Raw genomic sequence first — 22,708 nt, forward strand, 5'->3', positions numbered from 1 at the left:
GCTCACCTGTGCTGGATCAGCTGTGCTAGTGGGTTACAGTAAATGGTCATTTCATCATGTTAATTTGTCATAGTTTGCCTCTCCTGTTTATTATTGTCGTGTATACTGCAGAGAATACATAAAAAAAGCTGAGGACTTCATTCATAAAATAATGTCATCGCTGTCTTGGAAAGCAGCACGGCAGAATGATAGAGTTGGAAATGTATAAGTGTAGGTGAACGAGCAAACAGGATCTGGAAGACACATGGGATACACAGTCACAAGATTAAACAGATGGGAAAAAAATGACAAATGAATGATCCCCTCCAGTGGAACTATATAAGTCCTCAGCACAAATTCAGACAGACCCAGAATACAGACAGTACTTTATGGCTGATTTAACCACAAACCCTTTCACAATTACAGTCAGGCCTTGCGGCAAATCGCAATTGACAAGAATATCTCCTTTTTTTCTTGTCTCTTAAACTCTTGATGATGCACGCTCCTTGGACATCCCAGCAGTCCTCCTCTGCTTTGAGGATAATGGGGTCTATTCCCGTCCCCATGGCCTCAACTGAACCCGTCAAGAGTAGCGATCATCCTAGAGGCAGCCTTGTAATGAATGAACTCTCAGATGTGCTTCTTCTTTGCCTTTACCTACACACTCCACCGGAAAACACTTCATTCCGCAAGTAATGCAGAACTTGCTGTCGACGTGAGCTATCACACAAACTTCGAAATCTGAAGAATGAGCTTGCAATGTAAGGCACATTTATGATCATTCCACAATTGTTCGAAGTGTAAAGTGCCTGTTTTGATGTGTGGCACAATTAGACTGCAATGATAGGAGCAATTAATCCCTCCTTTTGTATGAGTTGAGTTCTACTGAAACGTGTTCCATCTAGTTAAAAAAATAAAAAATTTTACCAGACATGAAATTGTTCTACATTAAAACCATTTTAAAAACAGTGTTATTTTGCAGTTTTTACATTTTGCAGTTGAATCCAGACTTGCATTCAGAGAATTGTTTCAATAAAGTAACTGGTTACATGTTGAATGGGTTGATACCAGTATTATCACTAATGGCTCCCAAAAATTTATGTAGTTTATGAGTAATTTTCAGACCAAATGTCACTGCAGAAAATCAACTTTTTTGTCACTTGGCATTCCCATATCACCTAGAATCCCACAATGCCTTGCAAAGGGATTTGCTCACATCCCATAGGAAATGAACAGTGGGTGAAGTTTGTATTGTGGTCAGTGGGTCTTCAGTGTTACAGTGTAGTCGCATTACACATGGATCACTTCATAGCCAGTATGGAGAGGAGGAGTGATTACAGCTACCTGTCAGCATGCAGGAAGAAAATGGATTATAGTAGACAGAAGTGCTGTCTGCAAACTGAGTTTTACAGTCGAGAAGCTGAGAAAAGTAAAATAATCCCTTAGTAAAAGACAGTGTTAGACAGAGATATCTGTATGAGAGGTACCAGTATGTGCATTGTCAGATGTAGCAAATTACATACATTGATTTAATAACTATAAAAGTTATTACACTGTTTCTTTCCCAACTTCTCTCTCCATCTTGCCCACCTCATCTCCATTCCCCACCTTGTGCTTCTTTTTTGCTGCCAAGCTCCCGGACTGTTTCGCCTCTCTCATCTTCAATACTCTCAGCTCTCATCTCAGTTGCTTAGTCATGGATATGCTCTGCCCATGTTTCCCTTATCATCCATCATCCCCTCTCTCTCTGTCTTTCTGCTTTTATTCATGTATTCATCACATAAGCTCCATCAATACATCTATTTTCTTACTGTGTATTTCTTGTCTTCTTTAGGATTAAAAGAAAAAGCGGGGTGCATTCTTCTTTATTTCTCTGGTGTGTGTGTGTGTGTGTGTGTGTGTGTGTGTGTGTGTCTATGAACTTCCTCTACAGAATATGACTTTGATCTGGGGTTGGTCAATCATTTACAAAGTCAGATGTTTTTGATGTTTGTCAAAACAAAGAAGGAATTCTGAGATCACTTCCGCTCAGCACTTTTAAAATATTCATCTGTGTAGTTGGAGTTGTTTCATGTCTGTTCTTCTCCCCCGTTTTTACATTCTCTCTCTCTGTTTGATGCCGAGATTGATGTTGAGCATAACCTTTAGTAATAGTAAAATGTTACGTACATCTGTGAAACACTAAGGCCTAAATTAAACATATCATGTCAAATAAGGTGAACATAGATTGGAGAAATGAGTCTAGAGTCTGTGACTTCACCCATTGGTATGTGACAAGCAAGCAGAAATCACAGTGAATGAGTGATAGGCTGACACCTGCCAATCAAATAAATGAGAACATTCCTATTGGCACTTCTTCTTCACATTGTATTTCAAGAAATACATTTTGGTTTTATCCCCCAGTTAGCCTTGTTAAAGCTAGCCAAATGGCAGAACCTATAACCCAACAAAACATGTGAATTCATCCATCAGTAAAACCCATGCAGGCCAGCACCACAGATGTTAGTGCTAATAATGACTCAATTTTAATGTGTGGATGTTGCCTGATTTTAATCAGCAGCCTGAAGTTGTAGTAGCTGAATTATAAATGATGGAGCACTTGCACAACTACATTGTATTAAGAAATTCAGATTGTGATTGTAGTGGATGAAGTCAAGTGATAAAAATTGGAAATAAGTTCTTATGGTAAGCTGAAGCTGTTCAGCTAAGCTAGCAGTGCAGTGTGTGTAGGCACTGTTTTGCTGGGTTTTCACATTGATATAATGCCAACCTATAATCCCCCTGAGTGAATTCTTGTCTGTCCTCTAAGTGAAAACCCTCCCTCTGAGTGTGCCTGCTTCTCCCTTAAGGAAAGGCAGGCTAAATATCTGTCACTGCGTTTAGAATTATCACTCAAATAAATGCGATTAGATGGTTAGGAAATATTGAAGTTACAGAAAGATAAAGGGAGACAGACAGGGATAGATACATGTTGTCCAGGCACAAGTCAGTACGCAGACTCGCAAATGAAATGATCCTTAACAAATCCGTGGCTGCTTTGATGTGGAACAAAGTCTGTTTTTCGTGCAGACCTGAGCGTTTGAAAAACAAAGGACTCCACCCGACCAGAACCTGCCGCAAACGTTTCAGTCCACATGCACGTTGCCAAAATTGCCAACAGCACCCAACAGGGCCCATGAATAGAGTCTTAAAAACCCAAGCAACATCTTGTGCCATCAACTCACACAAAGAGTTTGTACTTGTTATGAATTTATATGTAAATACAGTCCAGCAGCTGTCTTTCTCTTCATCCTGCTAGTTGTGTGAAAACTGTGATGATGAAATACCCATCACCCCCCCAATTTCATTCAAAGGTTCAAAGAGAAACTGTGATGGGCCCAGGTGTTTCTGCATGATATCTCCACAGCACATCCCCAACTAGGATGAACGAATGGAGCCATCGCCTACAAACTGTAGGTTTTTAGAATCACTGCAATCAGATTTATGATGCAGTTTTTGATGTAATAAATCTTCCACTTTGAAATTGCTGGAATTTCTAGGTTTAACTGTTGACCAACAAACTGAAATGTATGTGGACATGCAGTGCTGCTTTCCTTTGGAGATCCCCCGACCTGACTGACATGAGATAGCCTGTACTGAGTGGTTATCAGCTTGTGGGGAAAAAGAAAAAAAATAAGGACAGAAAACTGGGAGACTTGTAACCAAGATGGATTTGTTCACAGAGCCCTTGTGATTGGCACTGTTTTGTTACAATTGCCAATTTAGGCATTAATCCAGCAATTTTAAGTTCAGGCTTAAATCTTTGGTCCCGTGGCATTTTCTGGTTTGATGGAAATGGAAATGTGCCATTGGTCATCACAGTGAAAGCTATTCCAAGGCGCTTGGATGGAGCTCCAGGGTAAAACAACAGCACATACCCCCCTGGCCCTGTTCTGTCTGAGAGACAGGCAATATGGTAATGAGGGGAATGAATAGTGAGCAAGTGAGGCCTGTGTGTGTGCCGTGTGTGCGCGCCCGAGCACGTGTGTGTGTGCCCAGATGCTCTCTTGGCCACCGCGGCCATTACTGAGTACTACCAAGCAGCAGAGCATGACACACACCAGCTGGATCTGCGCACACCTCCAGTGAGAGACGAGGCCTGTGCCAATGAGACAAGGAGAAAGTGAGAAAGGAGGCAGAGGGGATGGGGGACAGAGAGCTAGAGACAATGCGGGACAGAGGTGCCACAGCCAAGGAGACAGAGGAGAGATCCCTCCTCAAGGTTAGATGGAACAGATTTAACACATAATTGCACTCCCAAATATATTATCCTGACCCCAGTGACAGGCTGTGTGTATACATGCATGTGTGACAATTGTGTGGGCAGCTCCAAGGGAGAAAAAAATCCACTATGTGTTATATTGTCATGGTGACCATCAGAAGAGCCATAAATACAACTCTGATCTGCTGCATTAGGGAAGGTCTAGCTGTGTGTGTGTGTGTGTGTGCGTGTGCCATCTATGTGTGCAAGGCATTTTCTCTCACCCTTTCTCCCTTCTTACTTTACCTTTTGCATCACTCTCATACAGGTTTCCCCAGGCACCTTTGCCAGTGATATAAAAAAACATTATGCATGAATGGAAGGTGGGTGGGGTTTGTGGGGGGGCAAAAAGATTATTCATATACCAGAAGATAAATGTATTTTCTCTGTTTGCCTCATTCCCTGCCCTTGCTTGCAGCCGCTATTCCATCCCTCCCTCTTCCCTCATTTCGTATTCCTCAGTCCAGCCACATTATTCCTGCTTCCTCTCCTCCTCGCCTCTGTCTGGCTGGCTGACGCGAAACGATAGAGCATTCTGTCATGGCGTTTGGAACACACTGAACATCACTTGTCAGCTGAGGGACGACAATGGCTGGCACGTAGCGGAGGGAACGTGGGCAAAGCGAGGCATTCTACCTCAACCCACTTCCGTCTTTGTTTAAATCCCATTATAGGCAGACTGGAGTCTCCTTTTCTTGGCTGGAAGTCAATGTGTGTCTCCTTTTGTGTTCAAAATGTTTACTTCTCTAGAAGAGGCCAGGGATGCTAATTCACTAAAGTCGCAGCTATTAAAAAGCATAAAATGCATCGAATATTGTTTGGCACAAAAAATTTCCAAGAGCCTCTTAGAAAAGCTGCATACATCGATTAATTCTGCAGGAAAGCAAAGCAGTCAGTCAGTGACAATATGTTATTTTTCTTTCCAGCGTGATACATTATCAATTCAGTTCAATAAGTAATTTATCTTACATTTATCCTGAATGCCTCCCTGATATGAACATAGTCTTTAATACATTTCTGGGGAATGTTGGTTTAGCTTAACAGCGTCATGTCTTCTGTACAAGCAGTTGCACTGTGATATGTCTAGACATGTTTTTAAATATATAAAATATTCCATGAATATGTCTAATATATGCAGGTATGTTCAACTTGATTTTCATCTCTGTAAAAAATGGTTTCAATAATAGGGTTAAACTGAGGACAGCAATCTGTTTGATCTGTAAATCTCTGCACTTAATTTGGTCACTTAATTTGGTCTTCATGACTGATAGAAATTACAATTTTGTAATTTAAATATGCATTTCACATTAAGACATTATTATTATTATTTCACAAGATTTCAAACAAGGCTTTTTTAATTGTTCCCCACATGAATGTACAGTGCCTGACTGACAGTTGCTGCACAAAGTTCCTTTGTAAAGTTTGATTCATAAACCACACATATATTTCTCTTTTTTTCCCAGCTCTTTGGGAAGAAGCTAAGCTAACAATTCCACACGTTACAGCCTTACAAAGCTAAAATGACCAACATGTTAGCAAACTATTGCCCATTTAGCACACATGCAGCAACTTAGGCAGGAAATTTGGAGTAGTGTTTCTGGCAACCTGATGATTGTAAGTCTATAATAATATTATAATATCTATAATATTTGCTCTTCTTTTAGCTCTTCTTAGGTTTTTACCAAACCTAGCAAAAAATATCTGCTGCTAAATGTTCCAATATGTTAACCAGCCAGCCACTAACTTTATCTGTCTGCTGTGTTGTGCACTAGGCATGTAGTGACACCACCAAATCACTAAAATGGTCTGTAATGCTGGGGAGGAGAAATATTAAATACTTTCAGACTTTACATGCATACTATATGAAGAGAACTTCAGGCAGTAATTCCAGGATTGTGTGGCTATAGTAGCTTGAGCAGCTAACAACAAACCAAATCTGCCTCTCTTCTCCACTCTGTATTCCCATTTCTCATCTCTTGCTCACCTATTTACCTGTTTTGATAAGTAGCAGCTAGTCTAGCTCTGGCTGATGCTAGTGCCACCTGTGTCAGTCAGGAGTGGCCTATTTAGGGCAGCTAATTCATCATGGCCTGAGAGCTTACATACGGTACATATAATTACCCCCAACGCAAACAAGATCCTCTCAGACCCGGTGATTTATTGTCGTGTCAAGAGAGAGGAGACACAGAAACTAGGAAGAGATCTGGCATGAAGAGGAGGGAGGTATGTAGTTGAGTCTAGTGCAGTAAGTGGAAATGAAGAAGAGGACTTTCTAAGAGGACAGGTGAAGGCACAATGGGCACAGAAAAATATGAGACATCCGAGTAGTGATGTAGCTCAACAAATCCTTGGGTTAGACAATATTAATACTTAGTTCCACATGTCAAAGTCAGGGATTTCTATTCAGAATCATTTTCATTTTTATCCCTCTTCACCTATGTATAAAGAATCCTCAAGGCTTCACACATCTCATTTCAGAGTCATATCCACTTTGACTCGAAGACAGTGGGCTTGGCCATTGCTGGCAGGAAGACGTGGCATCAGCCATTGTTTTCCCTGATGCTCCCTGTGGTGCTTATTTTAAAATGCATCACAGGCCTGTTTCAGCTGTGGCGGTTGTATTGTACGGCTGAAGGCTGATGAAATGGCTATACAAGTTAAAATGAAAAAAAAAAATAAAAATGAGATGGAGTAGACGAGAGTAACAATGAAAGATTTATGACAGGCATTGAGAGCAGACGGTGGTTTTATCAGCCTATTATCAACCAAATCGCCCCCACTGAGACGTAACACATATCTACTCTGTTCTGCTCTCTCTCTGCTCTGTGTCCCCACTCACTCTCTTTCCAGATCAGTGCTCACCCCCACCACCATCACCATACGTAACCTGACTATGACCAACCAACCTTACCTTTTACCGTACACTCTTTTACCTCTCCTTCAGTATTTACCCACTTCTCACCTTTCTCCCCTTCTTCCTGCTCGTCTGTTTGACTTTGTGTCTCTTGCTCAGTCGACCCTTTTGCCTCTCTTTTTCTATAGCTCGTTCTTGTCTCTCTGCTTTATTGCTCTCGCTACCTCCCTCCATCCCTCCCTCCTTTCCCTCGCCACTGGAGTATTTTCTGTCTACTTTGCTTACGCCGTCTGTTTTCCCCCCACAGCCTGCCTGTATATCTGCCTGCTCTCCGTATGAGGGCTCTTAATAAATGGCAGTTCACCCTACCTCCCTCTCTTTCTCCCTTTCACCACGTACTGCTCCAGCCCCTGCAGAGACCCCCCCCCCCCCGAGAAACGCAAGGCACCTAAGGGTGAACAGGTTAATGTTCTGGCAGTTTGAGATACACTTGTGACATTTCAATCTGGCATCTGTTTTTATCGCAGCTGATTTAAGAAGTGCGGGGGGTGCATGAGGGGGTAATGGAGGGATGAAAGGGGTGATGGAGAGAAGGATTAGGAGGAGGGAGACCATGGGATGGTGCAGCTACCCGAGACTGTGGACTGTGTATAAGGCACAGCAGGGGCTGTGGACCTGCAGTTGCAGATCAGTTAATAAATGGAAGCATATGGTCATGTCGCCCCCAAGTGGCAGGTAGCAGAACTCTTGGCGAGGGGAAAAACTGCGGCAGTGCAACAGACAAAATAACAGCATGCATTCTGGAGATAGAGCGAAGGGAATAAAATGCAAGCGTGCTTTAAATAACTAACTATTATGTGGGCAGACCACTATATAGTAATCTGTATTCTCCTCTGCGTCAATCATGACCTTTGAAAGGAATAATAAAAAAAAATCTTCTAAGAGTTGATTAGGCTGTTGGATGCAGAGAGATGATTACAGAATGGAGTAGAGGATGGCTTGTGAGTGAAATAGCAAGTGGCAGAGCGTGAGGCCAGGTGAGGACAGACACCGAGTGGTGGCAGAAACGCAGCTGGGGCTGAGTTGGGGGGGGGTATACACGGGATAATAACACAAGAGACCCCAGCTTTTAGCTGAGTAAAGCAGCCAGACAATCCGATAAAGAAACTGAAATAGAACTCCAGAGGTTTGACCAAGTGAACAGGAAAAGGATGAAGGGGGGAAACATAGAGAGAGGCCAATGAGCCGAAAGTGATATTTCGGGGAGGGAGGGTAGATGTGGGGAGAAAAAGAGCCAGCAAATATGAGAGAGGGAGCAGAAATGACAGAATAAGTGAATTAGGAGAAACTGGGGTGTAGATGAGCTGCGGAGGGGGAGGGGGAGGGGTGTGGGGGACGGGTGATAGTGCCACACCGCACCGTCAGCCGGCAGTTTCTCCGAAGTTTTATTTGATATGAATTCAATAAGCAGCGGCCGATCTCCGTGCCCCGCGTGTAATTACCCGCAGAACAGCGCAGGCATTGTGAGCTTCGCCACCGCCTAAACGCCTCCCTGCTCGCTTCCAGGTCAGCACTGATCTTGTCTGAGAATGTCAATTATCGTCTTAAACGCCGTCTGAGGAGAAGGGGGAGGGGGGTTTGGGTGTTGAACGATGAAAAATGTCAAGTTAGGGAGGAAATATTTGCCCAACGTTGCAGCTTAAGAAAAAGAGGAGTGCTAGAGATAAGGCTACAGGCTAGAATACTAATGCACTCCTCTTCATTGTTTAAGATAGAAAGCAGGAGAACAAGTTATAGCTAGGCCTACTGTATTCCCTGTGCCACATCATATAATGTCCCATTATGTTGGTCCTTTTGTGACATAGGCTACCTATGGCACACTGCAAGGTGAAGGAGGCAACCTGTGGTTTGTTTGCAGCAGGGTATCTTAGGAATTATATCCACGTTTTTTCCATCCATTCCTGGTCTATGGGCACATCTGATTTGTACACGCTTGACTGGAGTTTAAGCCCCATCGCAAACCTTCAATTAACATGTGCCTGTTAGATGTAGCCACAATATTCCCCTAACCCCACCATAACAAAGTGTTTTAGTTTCCTATAGCCTTAAAGGAATAGTCCGACATGTTGGGAAATATGCTTTTTCACTTTCCAGCCAAGAGTTAAGGCCAATTTATGCTCCTGTGTCAAATCTATGCAGAAGGTAAAACATAGAATGTTAATATCAGCTGGGTAGCATCACATTTCCTCCTACATATTTCCGGTTTGTCCTTCTCCTTCTGCCTCAACCGGTTCAAGGGTCGTATATACCATCTCCTTCCACGCCTTCTCTTGTTTCTGCATTTTAGTGATTTCATTAAAAGTAGCTGCTCTTCAACATCGGTCAGCTCCAACATGATCCGCTGAGGTTCTGTCACCATTGTTCGTAGTAGCCTACACCACCAACATCAGTGGCTAAACTCAAAACATTGGTGAAGAAACTGAACACAGAGGAACAGAAACATACCTGAGATGATCAACATCACTGTCACGTCTGTACAGTTAAAGCTACTGCCTGTTAGCTTAGCTTAACAAAAAGACTGAAAACCAGGGGAAGTAGCTAGCTTCACAAAACAAAATCCACCTACCAGCACCCATAAAGTCATTTACTTAATTTTTAGCCTACAAAATCTACTATATAGTTTTATTACCTTTGAAATGCAAGAGTGGTATTGATCTTCTCAATTGGCTAAAAAGCTATTGTATTTTATTTCCTTAACCAAACTGTGGTGGCCAGTGGAGAAAACTTTGGCTCTGAACGTAAAAATAAACAACAAAACATTGTCTTCCAACGTAATCTGGAATGTAACTAAATTGTCTAGTATTGATGTTATTGTCTTGCAGTAGGGTTGCTGTGTCGTACTTTAGTTTTAGCAACTTGCTTTGTCAATATGCTCGCAAAGTGCTTGTCGGATGGTTGAACAATGTCTGAAACTCCCTCTTCCCACACATTGCTGACATCGACATTGGAACTGGGGAGACTTCATATGACATTTTGGTAGCTTTCTGAAACTGCTGACCCAAATTCATATCCAACTCACCCAGCAGTTGCAGCCAGATGTGGAGGTGAGGAATTAAGCATGGATCAAACAACTCTCTCATGCTCTCTTTTTTCATTTTTTTCTATTTCTGTAGTTCTGTTTTTTCATATGTACACATGAGTATAATACTGTAATTATCTTCCAGGAGAGACTGTCTGAAAATCTGTAGATCTTTTCTAGCTTACCCCAGCCATACGAATACCGTGCATCAGGATTTGAGGCTAGAACCCTGAAGCAGACTGGAGACAGGCACTTAAGTTTAAACAGTTTAATTAATGACACAGAATAGGGGTAGGCTTGAGTTGGGGGAATAGCCCAGGGTGGTGTAGTTGGACTGGGCTGGTGAATCTGGCTGGCCGGCTGGAGAGTGGAGCAGGGATTGTTAGTGATCCATGTGGTGTGTGGCAGAGTGAGCTGGCAGGCAAGCTGGGCAGGTTGAGGAGGATATCTGGTTGCAGGTGAATCTGAAGACAGAGACAAAGGTTAGTGTGGCTGGCAAGCAAACAGAGCAAAAAGGCAAAATTCCTAGTATCACACAAGCAAAACAGCTGGAAGCTTCACTAGAGATACTGTGTATGACTCAAAGAGCCGACGGTGACTGGATGTGAGGCTTGGGTTTAAGATGAAGAGCTGATTGGCATGATGTAGACTGCAGATCTTAGGCAGGTGAGTGAAGGCGACAAACCATGAGAGACAGAGGTAACGGCCACAGCTACCAACGAAAGGCTCGTGCAGACAACACGACTTTCAACCTCGGCCGATCGCCATGCTGTTCAGACTACACAACTTGCCCTCTTGTAACGGGAGTCTTGAAGGTGTTGTGGTGTTCACACTACATGACTGATTGGTGACAGGGGGTCACACACTACACGAGCTGACAACAGCTGTGTCACCCAATGGCTGGATTCCAAACCACGTTTTGAAAACACACGTGAAATGGGAAACAGCAAATCACGCAAACCTACACACAAAACAGCTGTTGTTTGTTATTATAAAGATAACAATTATAAAGACAAAGAATATGGGTGAAAGAATGGATTAGCACACCCAGTTAACAGAAATTGTCTGTGCTACAGAGAGAGCTGGAGGTGAGTAAAAAGTGTTTTGCAGTGAAAAATTAGCTGCTCTGCCAGCTACCTCCTCCAACTCCTCCAGATATTTGGCATGCTAGACATTTGGCTGGCATCTGCGATGCGTCTGAGATGCGTCAGGGAGCCGTTTTGATGCGTCGTTGACTAGTTCACACATAACGACTGAGGACCACCAATCGATTGCTGATTTACCCCCGATCACAGCCCGACGGTCGCCGAGCTCTCTGGCCGGCAAATCCGGCTTAAAAATCGTGTAGTGCGAACTAGGCTTAAGGGGAAGAGATAGAGGGAGAGCAAGAGAGTGAGAAACACAAACAGACAAAACCAAAACACACCAAGCCTCATTCAAATGGAAAAAGTAATAAAAAACACACTCCGTCTCACACTAAGTGTAGGTCTCAGGAGTCACAGCAGGGGAGCCGTCACACTGTGAATCTAATTCTGAATAAATTATAATCTATTCCCTATTTTGTATTCCTGTTTGTGAAGTTTGCCTAGGAATTCCAGCTGAGAATTCCCTCTGAATTCCCATCACCATTAGTAAGCTACTGTAGTTTTTCACTGTAGAGGCGTTACCTCTATGTCGTCATATTTATTGAATCTGCTTTGGTGTTTGCCATCCTCCAGCTATAGATTTTGTGTGTCTTTGTACCCTGTATCCATTCACCCATCTTCCACCACTCTCTGTGATGATTTTTTTTGCGTGTTGAGTTTTTTAGATTTCATTATTTAGCCCTTTGTCCTCATTTCTATCGGGTCACCTTCATTCTATCCATCCAGGTTTCTGATTGCGCAAGTTTAGATTCAACATATGCAATGATAATGCATGCACATACTGAATGTTGTTTTGCCATGCATGTGGCCAGCTGCCAGTAAGGTTTTTTCATAATGAAAATGTGATCGATAACCACATCTAATGAATGTTATTTCATTTTACTCGAGCAACAAGATCTTTGAGCAGCATTCTGCCCGTACCGTAAACGGCAGTAACACGTATGCATTACAGATTAGGTGTGATGCTGGTGTAATGTATTCCTGTATCCACCCATCTAAGCATCCATCACTGAAGCCATCCACCCATCAATCCAGCTATATAGAAACTCATTCATCTACCTGTTTCCTTTCCTTAACCCCCTCTGCTCCTCCCCTCTTCTTCCCTTTGGTGCGGGCAGTGGGAGTGGTCCGCCCTTGATCTGATCTCAGAACAAACAGTCTGGTAAACATCATGAAACATTTAGAGGAGGCAGAGCAGCCTTCTCTCTAATTCGCACTGGCAACCCGGAGATGCACAAAAGCAGCTGCTCCCGGAGCTCGCCCATGCAGCGGGGTTTCAGTTCATGTGTGCACGTATGCCTTTACATTTCTGGGAATTTGGATGTCTGCTGGGAGACTGAGCATGCATGTGTGTGCATTCTAATCCTAATGTATGTGTGCGTATAAGAAAGTGCTTTGCATACCACAAGTATCTAGGACTTAGTCAGAGGTCTTTGCTTTGAGAAAAACACACTACGCCTGGTAGAATAAGTTGGCATATGTGATTAGATTAACATATTTGGCAAGTGCTTGGTAGGTAGGGAGAGAGGAAGAACAAATGGATGGATTAGAATCACAACTCACTCAGCTGGAGGTCTGAGTCAATGCCGTGTACAGAACAAAACCCTCTTCACTGATTCCTTGTAACTCTGGCACAGGGGACTGTCTTGTGTGCAACATTTACAGTTATTTGTAAAACTGGATTGCCTCACTGGTTGGGTAAATGGTGCAAAGCTGCCTTGAGATCTCACCTGTAAACATCGCTACTCAAATGTTGCGCCTCCCTTAAGCCCATAGACATTTACGTCTTGTCAAAGTGTGATCTCCCAATAACACCATTCCTCAGCATGTGTTGTACAGTATAATTCCAAATGTGTTGGTTTTGACAGTTAGGGAAAAACAATCAGATTTTGTTGTTGTTTTCCCTTAAAATCAATAAGTTGATTACCTGGAAATACACATTTTCTGAAGGCCAAATTTTGACTGTTCCTGTCCTGTCTTTTCACTGTGAAATATCCATTAAAATCAATGAATAACGAATTAAGGCGTGCAGCCTCTTACTCCCTTTAATAAAATGTAGCAAGCGGAACAGCTTATTCAGTAATGTCACGCATAATTAGCCGTGCTGCCTAGACCACCTTCATGCGGTAATCTTTCGAGGCCTGACCTGCATTCTTTTCCTCTTTCTTTTTTTCCCCCACTCATCCTTCACTCATCTCCGTCTCCTCTGTCGTAGATCTTCCACTGCCTCTATCTCTGCCTTCCCTTCTGTTTAGCTTGCTTGGTTTTTGTGCTGAGATCATAAACCAAGAAAATCCCTTCAAGTGTGTGGCTCAAAGGACATACACATTCACACACGCTCGCAAAACACACAGTTTTCAGATAAAAAACAACAACAGCAACAAGCAACAAGCAAATGGGTGAGCACTTGCAACGATAATAGGCCCCCCGTCTAGTGCTAGACTCCCATGTGGTGTGGGAAATTATTTACTCAGTAGATTTGTGACAGTGTACATTTGAGGGCATGTATGCCTTAACAAGGCTGTAAAATCACTTTTCAAACCAAAACATTTGAAAAGAGACACTGAATGAAATTGAATAAGTATTAAAAACCAACTTCTATTGGATATCAGTAGACCATTGCAGCAGTGCTGTGTGGCCTTCAGTGTAAGCCACATTGAGGCAGCTACTTACACTACGATCAATACTACTAGGCCCTGTTAGGAGGGAATCGATCAGCTTAGGACTTGATGTGGAACAGTCTCTTTCTCTATATATCTCTCTCTTTCGCTGTCTGTCTTTCTTTATTGGCCCTCTCTCTGTTCTCGGTCTCACACCATCATTGATCTCGGGCGATGATAGTGAGCATATCTTCTCTGCAGGGGTAAAGAGGTCAACGCTAAACCCTTTGAGACTCTTAATGACCAGGACAATGTGAGGGAAGAAGGGTGGCAGAGTGTAACAGGTCTCACTGTTTTTCTGTAAGACGGAGCAAGCTTTACACCTTTAAGACACAAAAAGACGCTCTCTTTGTCGAGACGAGCTTCTGTTCGCCGCTGGCACTGTCAAGACTTTCAGTTGGAAATACCACCTGCCAACCTCACTGCTGCAAAAGGTTGGGCTTAGGCCGGCTTCCCCACAGCAGGTTCTAGTTAATCTAAACTAATTGCAAGGACCGCTGATGCATATGAAAGAGAGAGAGAGGGTGTGAGAGGGAGTGCATGCAGACAGATGCAAAATGAAAGGAAGCATCTCCTGCTGCTGCTGCTGCTGCTTGCCTACACCTTGATGAAGACATAGAAATGTAATCCACATTTTCCAACACTCAGTACGTTTCAACAAGATAAGGATCGATGTAGTGTGTTTGCAATTGAAAAAAAGTGTACAAGCAAAAGCCAGAAGTACAACATGACAATTATTGTGTTGTTTTCACAAACCTTATTTTCCCTGCGTTTCAAACACACACCTCAGGATTCTTTTGATGTTTAAAGCTGTATAGCCAACTTCACCTCTACTACTGCACTGAGGTTTTCAATCTCCCTTCCCACCTCCGTGCTTCTCCTTTCTGACATCTGTTCAAAAATAACAGTTGCGCAACAGTATAAAAAAGCAACTAAAAGTTCCTGATTACCTTGCAAGAAGTGAGCAGAACTAGCCTAGAATGTTTGTGCTCCCCCATCCCCATGTGACAAATCAATACATAATTAAATAAATAATAAAACAGACAAAGGAGTATATTAATACTCTCTTGTTAAAGTAAAATCTGTCTGGCACAATATGGTATCCAGCTCATCATACTCTATACCAGGCTGCTGGACAGGACAGGTTAAAAAAAAAAAAAGAACTAGCCTCTCTGCTCGTTATCTTCGCGTTAGTTGAAATGATACAGACTTATGGCTGAACCCGCCCTAGCAAAGGGTGCATCCACTTGTGCTGTGGTCGCAATCAGCAGCCGTAACAAGTATATTACATTTAATCTTAAAACATCGATGTTGTATGCAACTGTCATAGCACAGCCTTTCTCTATGACAGTTCAGCCCTGCAATGTGTTGCTAGCAGCACAAGCGCACTTATCCAAGATCCAGAGAGAATGAAATACAAATTAGAAGTACATTAAAAGGTAGTGTGACAAAATTAACTTTTGTCACACAGGACCGATATTTTAAGGGGATAATCACGGATATCTGTGTTTTTGCTCCCAAACATCTTAAACTCTAAAAGCCTGAGGCGGCATGATATCTTAGCTTCCCTGCCCTGCAGGCAGGCCCATATCACTGCTGGTGCAGATTTAGTCAACAGTTTGTCAGTTATAAAAATAATAACTGCAGCACTTCTCTTCTTTTCATTTTGACCATTATTTACTGGTAAAATGAAAGGAAAGAAAATATAGCATGTTAAATGTCCAACCCACTTTCAAATCCTGTCTTTTAAGCCCTGACACACACAGCAGTCTAAAAGAAATGAAAAGACATGGCAACATAAAAAAATAGCAATATAAGCAAGCAGCTAAATTAATGTTTGACAAGTAGTTCAATTCTATGCAATTTAGCCTATACTTCTAAACACAATTTCCAGTGAAAATATATGTGGCATTTCAATTTCCTAAACACGAAATAAAGTTTATGTTTTACTGCCAATTTTCAGTTAACTTGCAGCACACTAAGACATGTTTTCTTTTCATTGCAGGTAACGTGGTGACAGAAGATAGAAGTGATGTTTCTCGCTGGTGCATGGTTTGTATCAACGGTGGTTATATTGTAATCTAAATACAGTACAATGTTTAACTCTGTTTAAACTGGACAAAATGGACAGTTTTTCTGAAAGTAGGGCAGCTATCCCCTCCTGTTTGCATCCTCATCACTTTCCAAACACAAACTCACACCCCTGTGCAGGATCCATCATTAGGGTGGAGAAATTAGGTGAACCTGCAGCCATCTGATGCTTTGTATCAGTGGACCTGCTGATAACATGCTAGCAAGCTCTAAAAACAAACCTCTCTCAAAATGTTAGAAGTTTTATTGCATGCTGGAGCCAATTAGCCATGGATGTGGTGGATCGCTGTTGAGATAACGAGCCTAGAAGGGACAGCACAGGGCCACCGTCTGAGCCCTATGTTAATGAGCCAACACTTTCATTAAACCTGCCAGCATTGGCTGTCAGAAGTATCCTGAACTCCTGGTGCGTTTCGTTTACCTGGCGGACAGTTCGATTAGCCTAAAAGCCACCGACTCAGGGCTGATTTACATTCCCACTGTCTGTTTCTTTTGGTGATGTAGACAAGGATTAAACCTCTAAGAAATGTACAGTAGATTTCTTAGAGGTTTTTAATTTAACCACCTTGAGGATGAATTACATTGACATGCAAAAGGCTGCTGTGTATACACTCTTCACTAGCAAATATAACTTTTTTTGTAGGCATTCAAGAAGAGCTTTGGATCCCTATAGGGTTAATGGAGCAGATATAACAGACCAGCATATGGCAGACACAGCAGCAGCTGAGATTCACAACACTGATATTGCTCATATTGATCTGATTAGAAACACCCTGTGTGTGTGTGTGTGTGTGTGTGTGTGTGTGTGTGTGTCAACATGCGCAATGTGAAGCATGCTGATATTGATTCAGTCAGACACTTGTGTTTTGTATGTGCTTCATGACCTGCTGTAATTAGCCACTGGAGGACATGCAGATGGCTTTATTTCCTCTTTAAATTGGCTTGTAAAGCTAGTCTTTATGGTAATGCAGTTTTACTTCTGCTTGTGCGAGTCCTAGTCTGCTTCCGCATGCCAAGGTGTTTACCTGCACGCTCTATTATTACAGTATGTGTGTATGTGTGTGTGTGTGTGTGTGTGTGATTGGGACGTGTGCACACATAGTTTTGCCAGGATAAACTATCTGAGCTGATAAACAGAGGGAAAAGTCTTGGGTGATGCTAAATGGTAATATGTATTCCAGGTGTGTCTCTGTAATCTCTTAAAGTGCAGTTTTGCATTTGAAAGCAGACTGCATGCCCATGCAGCCTCTGGGCAATTAGGAGGCAAGTGTCAACAGTCGACCTTGGCCAAGTCTTAATGCTCCTTTGGCCATCTCCAGCCCTTGAACTAACGACATCGCTTCCTGAGTCCTCAGAGGGAGCAAAGTGTAGAGGGCTTTTTTTTATTTGCCAAGCTGCTTGGCTCCCTCGCACATCTGCCATAATATATCGATTAACTTGAAGTACTGATGGAAGGCAATACACCTCAGAGGGAAGTTTGTTTGCCCCTGTGACAAAGTACCAGCAGAGGTATTAATGATAATGATCCTGAAACTAAGTAGCCTGTTTATGTTGAATCAGAACTTGCCCTCACATGCTGTCCAACCAGTGCTGGATGGGGAAAAAAAGGTTCATTTTTATCTGAAAAATTAAAGTTACTGGCATAAAGGTACTTTTTATGGACTCCTTTTTATATTAGAGTGAAGTTAAATCAACTAAACTCATAAGTATTCCCTAATTAAATTTCCCCAGAATTAGTTCATATTTTCTCACTATTTGATTTAGTAGTCCTATTGAGCCACTGACAGGCTCAGAGTGTCTGATACAGGATCCCTACAGAGATAGACCTTTTTGTTTTACCAGAAACAGTCGCTCTGTCAGTCTCATCAAAGCTTGACAGAAATAGTAATTTTACCTCTCTTGTCTACTGATGCCTCGACTGGTAAGTTTGTGTTGTTGTGTGGTGTTTTTAACCCTAAAACGATGATAGACACATATTGACTGTTTCTGTTTAAACAAAAAGGATCCTGTTCTTTATAAAAAAGGTCTATCTCTGTAGGAGTCCTTTCCATAATCTTGTCAGATAATTGCAATAACAATCTGAGTCAGTGGGAAAAACAAGCACTTTGGTGGACGTATTTTGCTGGCAAAGATTATGTTGCAGCCCTGTTGCGCTGCTGTCGACTGCAGAGCACTCACTCAATACTGGACCAATTTCAAAAAATGTTGTCCCAATTAGTCACATAGACACACAGAAAAAGAAGGGAAAATAAGGTTAAATAAGTTACTCTTTAAGCTACATAAATTTAAACATTAACCCTACATTAACGCTGTGCCGTTTCACAATTTTAACCAAATGTTTTATTTTGAAAGTCTAACCGGACATTGCATTATTGTTGTTTATTTTGGTAACCCAGAAATTATGCTAAAGTGGTACCCAGCGCGTTAAACAGTGACGCCAAGGGGTCTTGCTCAAGCGTCCATATGTGACGACTTGGGTGTGAGAAGTGAGAGTGAGGCTGCAATAATTGTGTGTTTTGGACAGCACAATGTTAACACAGTCATTGTAGAGACTTGTTAGGTAGAGGCTTGTTGGCTTAGTGGCTGCACAGGTGCGATCAGGTCCCATCAAGTTTGGATGGGATACCATAATGTGAACCTAAGGAATGTAACAAATGACAAAGACATATGTCCAGACACATGCACACATATACATATCCTTTACATGTAAAAACAGGTAAGAGAAAAAAAGGAAATTTTCGGGGGCAAGCAGAGCCCCAGTATATCTGATTTAGTTAAGAGGAGAGAGGCTCTGAACAGAAACGTTGTCTGTGTTACATTTAATGTGGAAAATACATTTGGCATGCTGTTGGAGAGCAGGAAAACCTGGCAGGAAGAAGACCCTTCTCTTTCCAAAGTCTTGGAAGTAATGAGCTCTCATAAACATCTGAATAACGTGGCCTGGTGATCATGTGACCACACTTGCTTCTTGGCTCCAAGTGAGAGGAGCACACCAACTCTTTCCAGGCTCCAGTGGAAAACTACTGCTGCAGCTACTGTATTTCCTCCACCTCTCTCCGCAACTTCTTGGTCCCTCTCCTTCTTTGTGTGTGTGTCTCTTTGTATTTCTCCCCCTCTCCCCCTCTTTCTCATTAGCCTGTGTCAGCATATTCCACGGACCCATCCCCCTTCTCTGCCTTTTGAACCTTTCTTCTGGATGGAAAGACTGAGAGCAGGGGCGGGGGGGGGGGGGGGGGGGGGGGGGGGGATGAAGTGCTTTTGTTGGAATATGTGTCACTTGGCCGAATGGGCTCCACATGCTTGTCGTCATGGCGCAGGATGTGGCAGGCATAATCTACTCCCTCTCCATCTCGTTTTTTTTTTCTCAAGCCTCCTTCCTCATCTCCCTCAGTAACTCGCTCTGTTCTTTATGGATCCCATTCCTTCTCTTTATTGTGCTCTATTTTGTACCCCCACGCCCCCGATGTCAAGACAGGCAAATTAGACTTTAGTAATGTATTACGACGTCTTGCTCCAGCCTTAAATCCGAAGTCTGCTCAGTGTGTGGCAATGCTGTAACTTAAGTTGCCGTTTGCTGCAGCAGTGGGAGTGTCTCAGACTCAGTATCTGGCAGTTTGACTTTATTCTGTGGCTTATTGCGGCAATAATGCAGACCAGCAAAGTGAAGAGCACCATACACACACACACACACACACACACACACACACACACACACTATTTTATTCATGGTAAGCTGAAGCCTCTGTTACATTATCAGTCAACAAGAGCCAGTGTTGAGTATTAAGCCAATTTAGTGGTACACACCAGTGTACGGAGGCTTTTAATGACTATCAAAACAGGATTCCCTCACACTGATTCAGTGCTGTGTGCTAGACTGTGTTTTGTGCGACTGCCCATCTATAAGCATTTGTGGCTATCTCTTTCCTCATTGATTGAGTGATTTATATCAGCACTCATGCTTGAAATAGAACTCACTCCTCTGTCTGCAGTGAAGATGCAGAAACTCGCGTATGCACTGTCTGTATCTCCTTCTCGGCTGTGTGTGCGTGTGTGTTTGTGTGTGTCTGATTTTCACCCTGCATGTGTAAAGGTTCGGTGACTGCAACGCTAAGGTGACTGCAAAAAGGTGACATTTTTTTCTCATTCTCCCTCTCTCTTTCCTCACCCACCCCGTCTACTCCCCTCTTTCAGTGCTCCCTTGCTCCCCCGTCCCTCATCCTCTTAGGGGAGCATGGGAGCATGCAGTGGAAAAAACTGAGCCAATAAAGACACTGCCAGAATCCATCCACTCCCTGCGCCTCACATAGTTACTGAGGGGGAGAAAGAGTGTTGCGGTGGTTGGGGGAGGTGTCCAGCCTAACTACAGCTATGGATGAAGGAGGTGGAGGAGGACAGGAAGCAGGAGGCGTGGGCTTGCGAGAAGATGAATGAGGGAGGATGGAGAAGGAGGGCAGGATAGAATGAAGATGGAGAGTGGGAAGATAGCTCCGGGAAGGAACATGTGGACACACAGATGGACCCCCCTCCCTTGTTGCTTCTTCCTTACCCAGGGGTACTTGTGACGGAGAGTCTGGCCTATCCTGGAGTACCCCCTAGAGGGTTTTGCAACAGGTGCAATCCTTTCCAATCCCACAGCAAAAACTTTTAGAGAGACTTTTATGTTTATTAGCAACAGATCGCTCAAGAGTCCCTCAGCCGTAATCAGACTGGATTGCCTTTCTGCTTATTTTTAATGAGGGAAACTGGAGAGAGCTTAGACTGAGAAGACCTGCTTTATTTTGAAAGTGGTGTCCTGTGAACAAATATGGAACAGGTGCATAAACAAACAAAAAAAAAGAATGGCAGAGCAGTTAAAGTTGAACAGAAGGTGAGGCGAAACTTAGAGTGCTGACAGAATAAAGCTGGTTAGAGCGAGGCCTCGCACCTCGTAAATCATGGAACGTTTTCAGACCACCATATGATGCCGGTTGACTAGCTCATTGATCCTGCTTTTCAGAGATGTTCCCCTGCCGAGAGCTGGAACTCGGCCAAACCCACCCAACGCGAGCAGTATGTGTGCTTGCAATTGTTCACACCATCACATACATGCGCACGCACACACACCAAGCCTGTAAAACTTGGACCAGCCTAACCCGGCCATATTCAGAAACCTTGTGTTCCCTGACAATTTGGTGAACAACAGCACAGTCTAATTTAAGATGAGACCAGTTTTGTCACAACCCGTACTTCCCCCAAGGCTCTGAATTTTACGATGATATCTCAGTTGTCGATCCTTCACATCCTTTTATTTTGTTTTATTGTTTTTTTGTTTCCCTTTTTTTCTATGATGAAGCATTTATGATCGTGTCTCTCAGGGTTGTCATCACAATTTAGTCCCACCAGGCGAGGATATGAATGGCTCATATGCATGTGAACTGGAGCATTTACATCAATTCTCATTGAAACTGTAGTCGCATGGCACTGCCTGGCCTGATTTTCTTGTATGCATAGAAGAGCTGTGAAGAATTGGAAGAGAAGACAAATCTGTTACCCGTATGAAGCTCTCTGGAGGCCTCTGAAACAGCAGCCTTTCATGTATAATACAGAAACCTTCAAAATAATTGCATCTTTCTTGTCAGTAATTTCTCTTTTTTCTGCCTCCCGCACACACAAACACTCAAAGCACCTTTGAAAGAAAGGTCTAGTAATTATTATATGCAATCTTCCTCTGTATTGGCAAGTTTTGAACAGAGCACTTTAAAGCAGAAAACCTTGGCAGACAGATTTATCTCTGCTTCTTAATCAATGACATTTATTGAAAAAGTGGGTCAGGCAAATAGCTACAAGTCGATTATGATGAAAGAGTGTAAAGCAGCAAAGATTAAGTGTACATGAGGTGGTGTATGTGTGTGAGGGGGACATATTCGTGTGCAATAGGTTCTTCTGACAGCAGCATCTATGGCAACTATGAAGTTTCTCTTACAATGTCTTCATAGAGATGCATGGGGCTTGTTTGTGAGGGGAGATGGAAAAATGATGCATCTTATCCTTTTAGTCTGCATGATTGAATCTGTAATGTATGAGAGGCAAAGAAAGCCTGTAAAAATGTAAACCCTCTAAGAAAACCAAATTGTGAAAATTAAATACCTGAATTTAGCATGGGGCGGCGCGGTGGTACACAGCAAGAAGGTCGTGGGTTCAAACCCCGGTTACCTCGGCCTTTCTTTGTGGAGTTTGCTTGTTCTCCCCGTGTCCGCGTGGGTTCTCTCCGGGTGCTCCAGCTTCCTCCCAACATCCTGTGCGTAAGTACAGCTCTGTAAAGCTGTACTTACGCACATTGGTGCTTTGAGCAATATGCTAAGACACAATGACATGGGAGTGTTGATCATTTTTCAAGTATTTAATCATAAACCAAAGGGTTGCGCAAATAAAAATTTGACCTTATGATAGCAGCAGATAAAAAACGTTAAGGGATCACCAAGGTTATTACAATTCATTCTGAGGGGGACCAAATTTCATGGCAGTCTATCCAGTCGATATCAAAACATTTCAACCAAAACCACAAATGTGAACCCCATGATGGCCCTAGTGGAAAAGTCAGGGGATCACTAAAGTCAACAT

At 42.8% G+C, this 22,708-nt stretch overlaps 1 protein-coding gene across 2 annotated transcripts in view; it reads left to right on the forward strand.

The window, feature by feature from the left end:
* col16a1 (collagen, type XVI, alpha 1) overlaps positions 1–22,708 on the forward strand; it is a 142,609-nt gene that overhangs the window by 29,672 nt on the left and 90,229 nt on the right. The window contains exons 1-2 of one of the 2 annotated variants that reach the window (XM_046057866.1): positions 8,595–8,699; positions 16,023–16,069. The gene's annotated coding sequence lies outside the window, so the exon portion shown is untranslated. Of the gene's footprint in view, positions 1–8,594; positions 8,700–16,022; positions 16,070–22,708 lie in introns of those variants that run through there. The other variant, XM_046057865.1, reaches the window with a different exon arrangement.

This window comes from Micropterus dolomieu, linkage group LG09 (genome assembly GCF_021292245.1).
Source record: "Micropterus dolomieu isolate WLL.071019.BEF.003 ecotype Adirondacks linkage group LG09, ASM2129224v1, whole genome shotgun sequence".
NCBI classification, from domain to species: Eukaryota; Metazoa; Chordata; class Actinopteri; order Centrarchiformes; family Centrarchidae; genus Micropterus; species Micropterus dolomieu.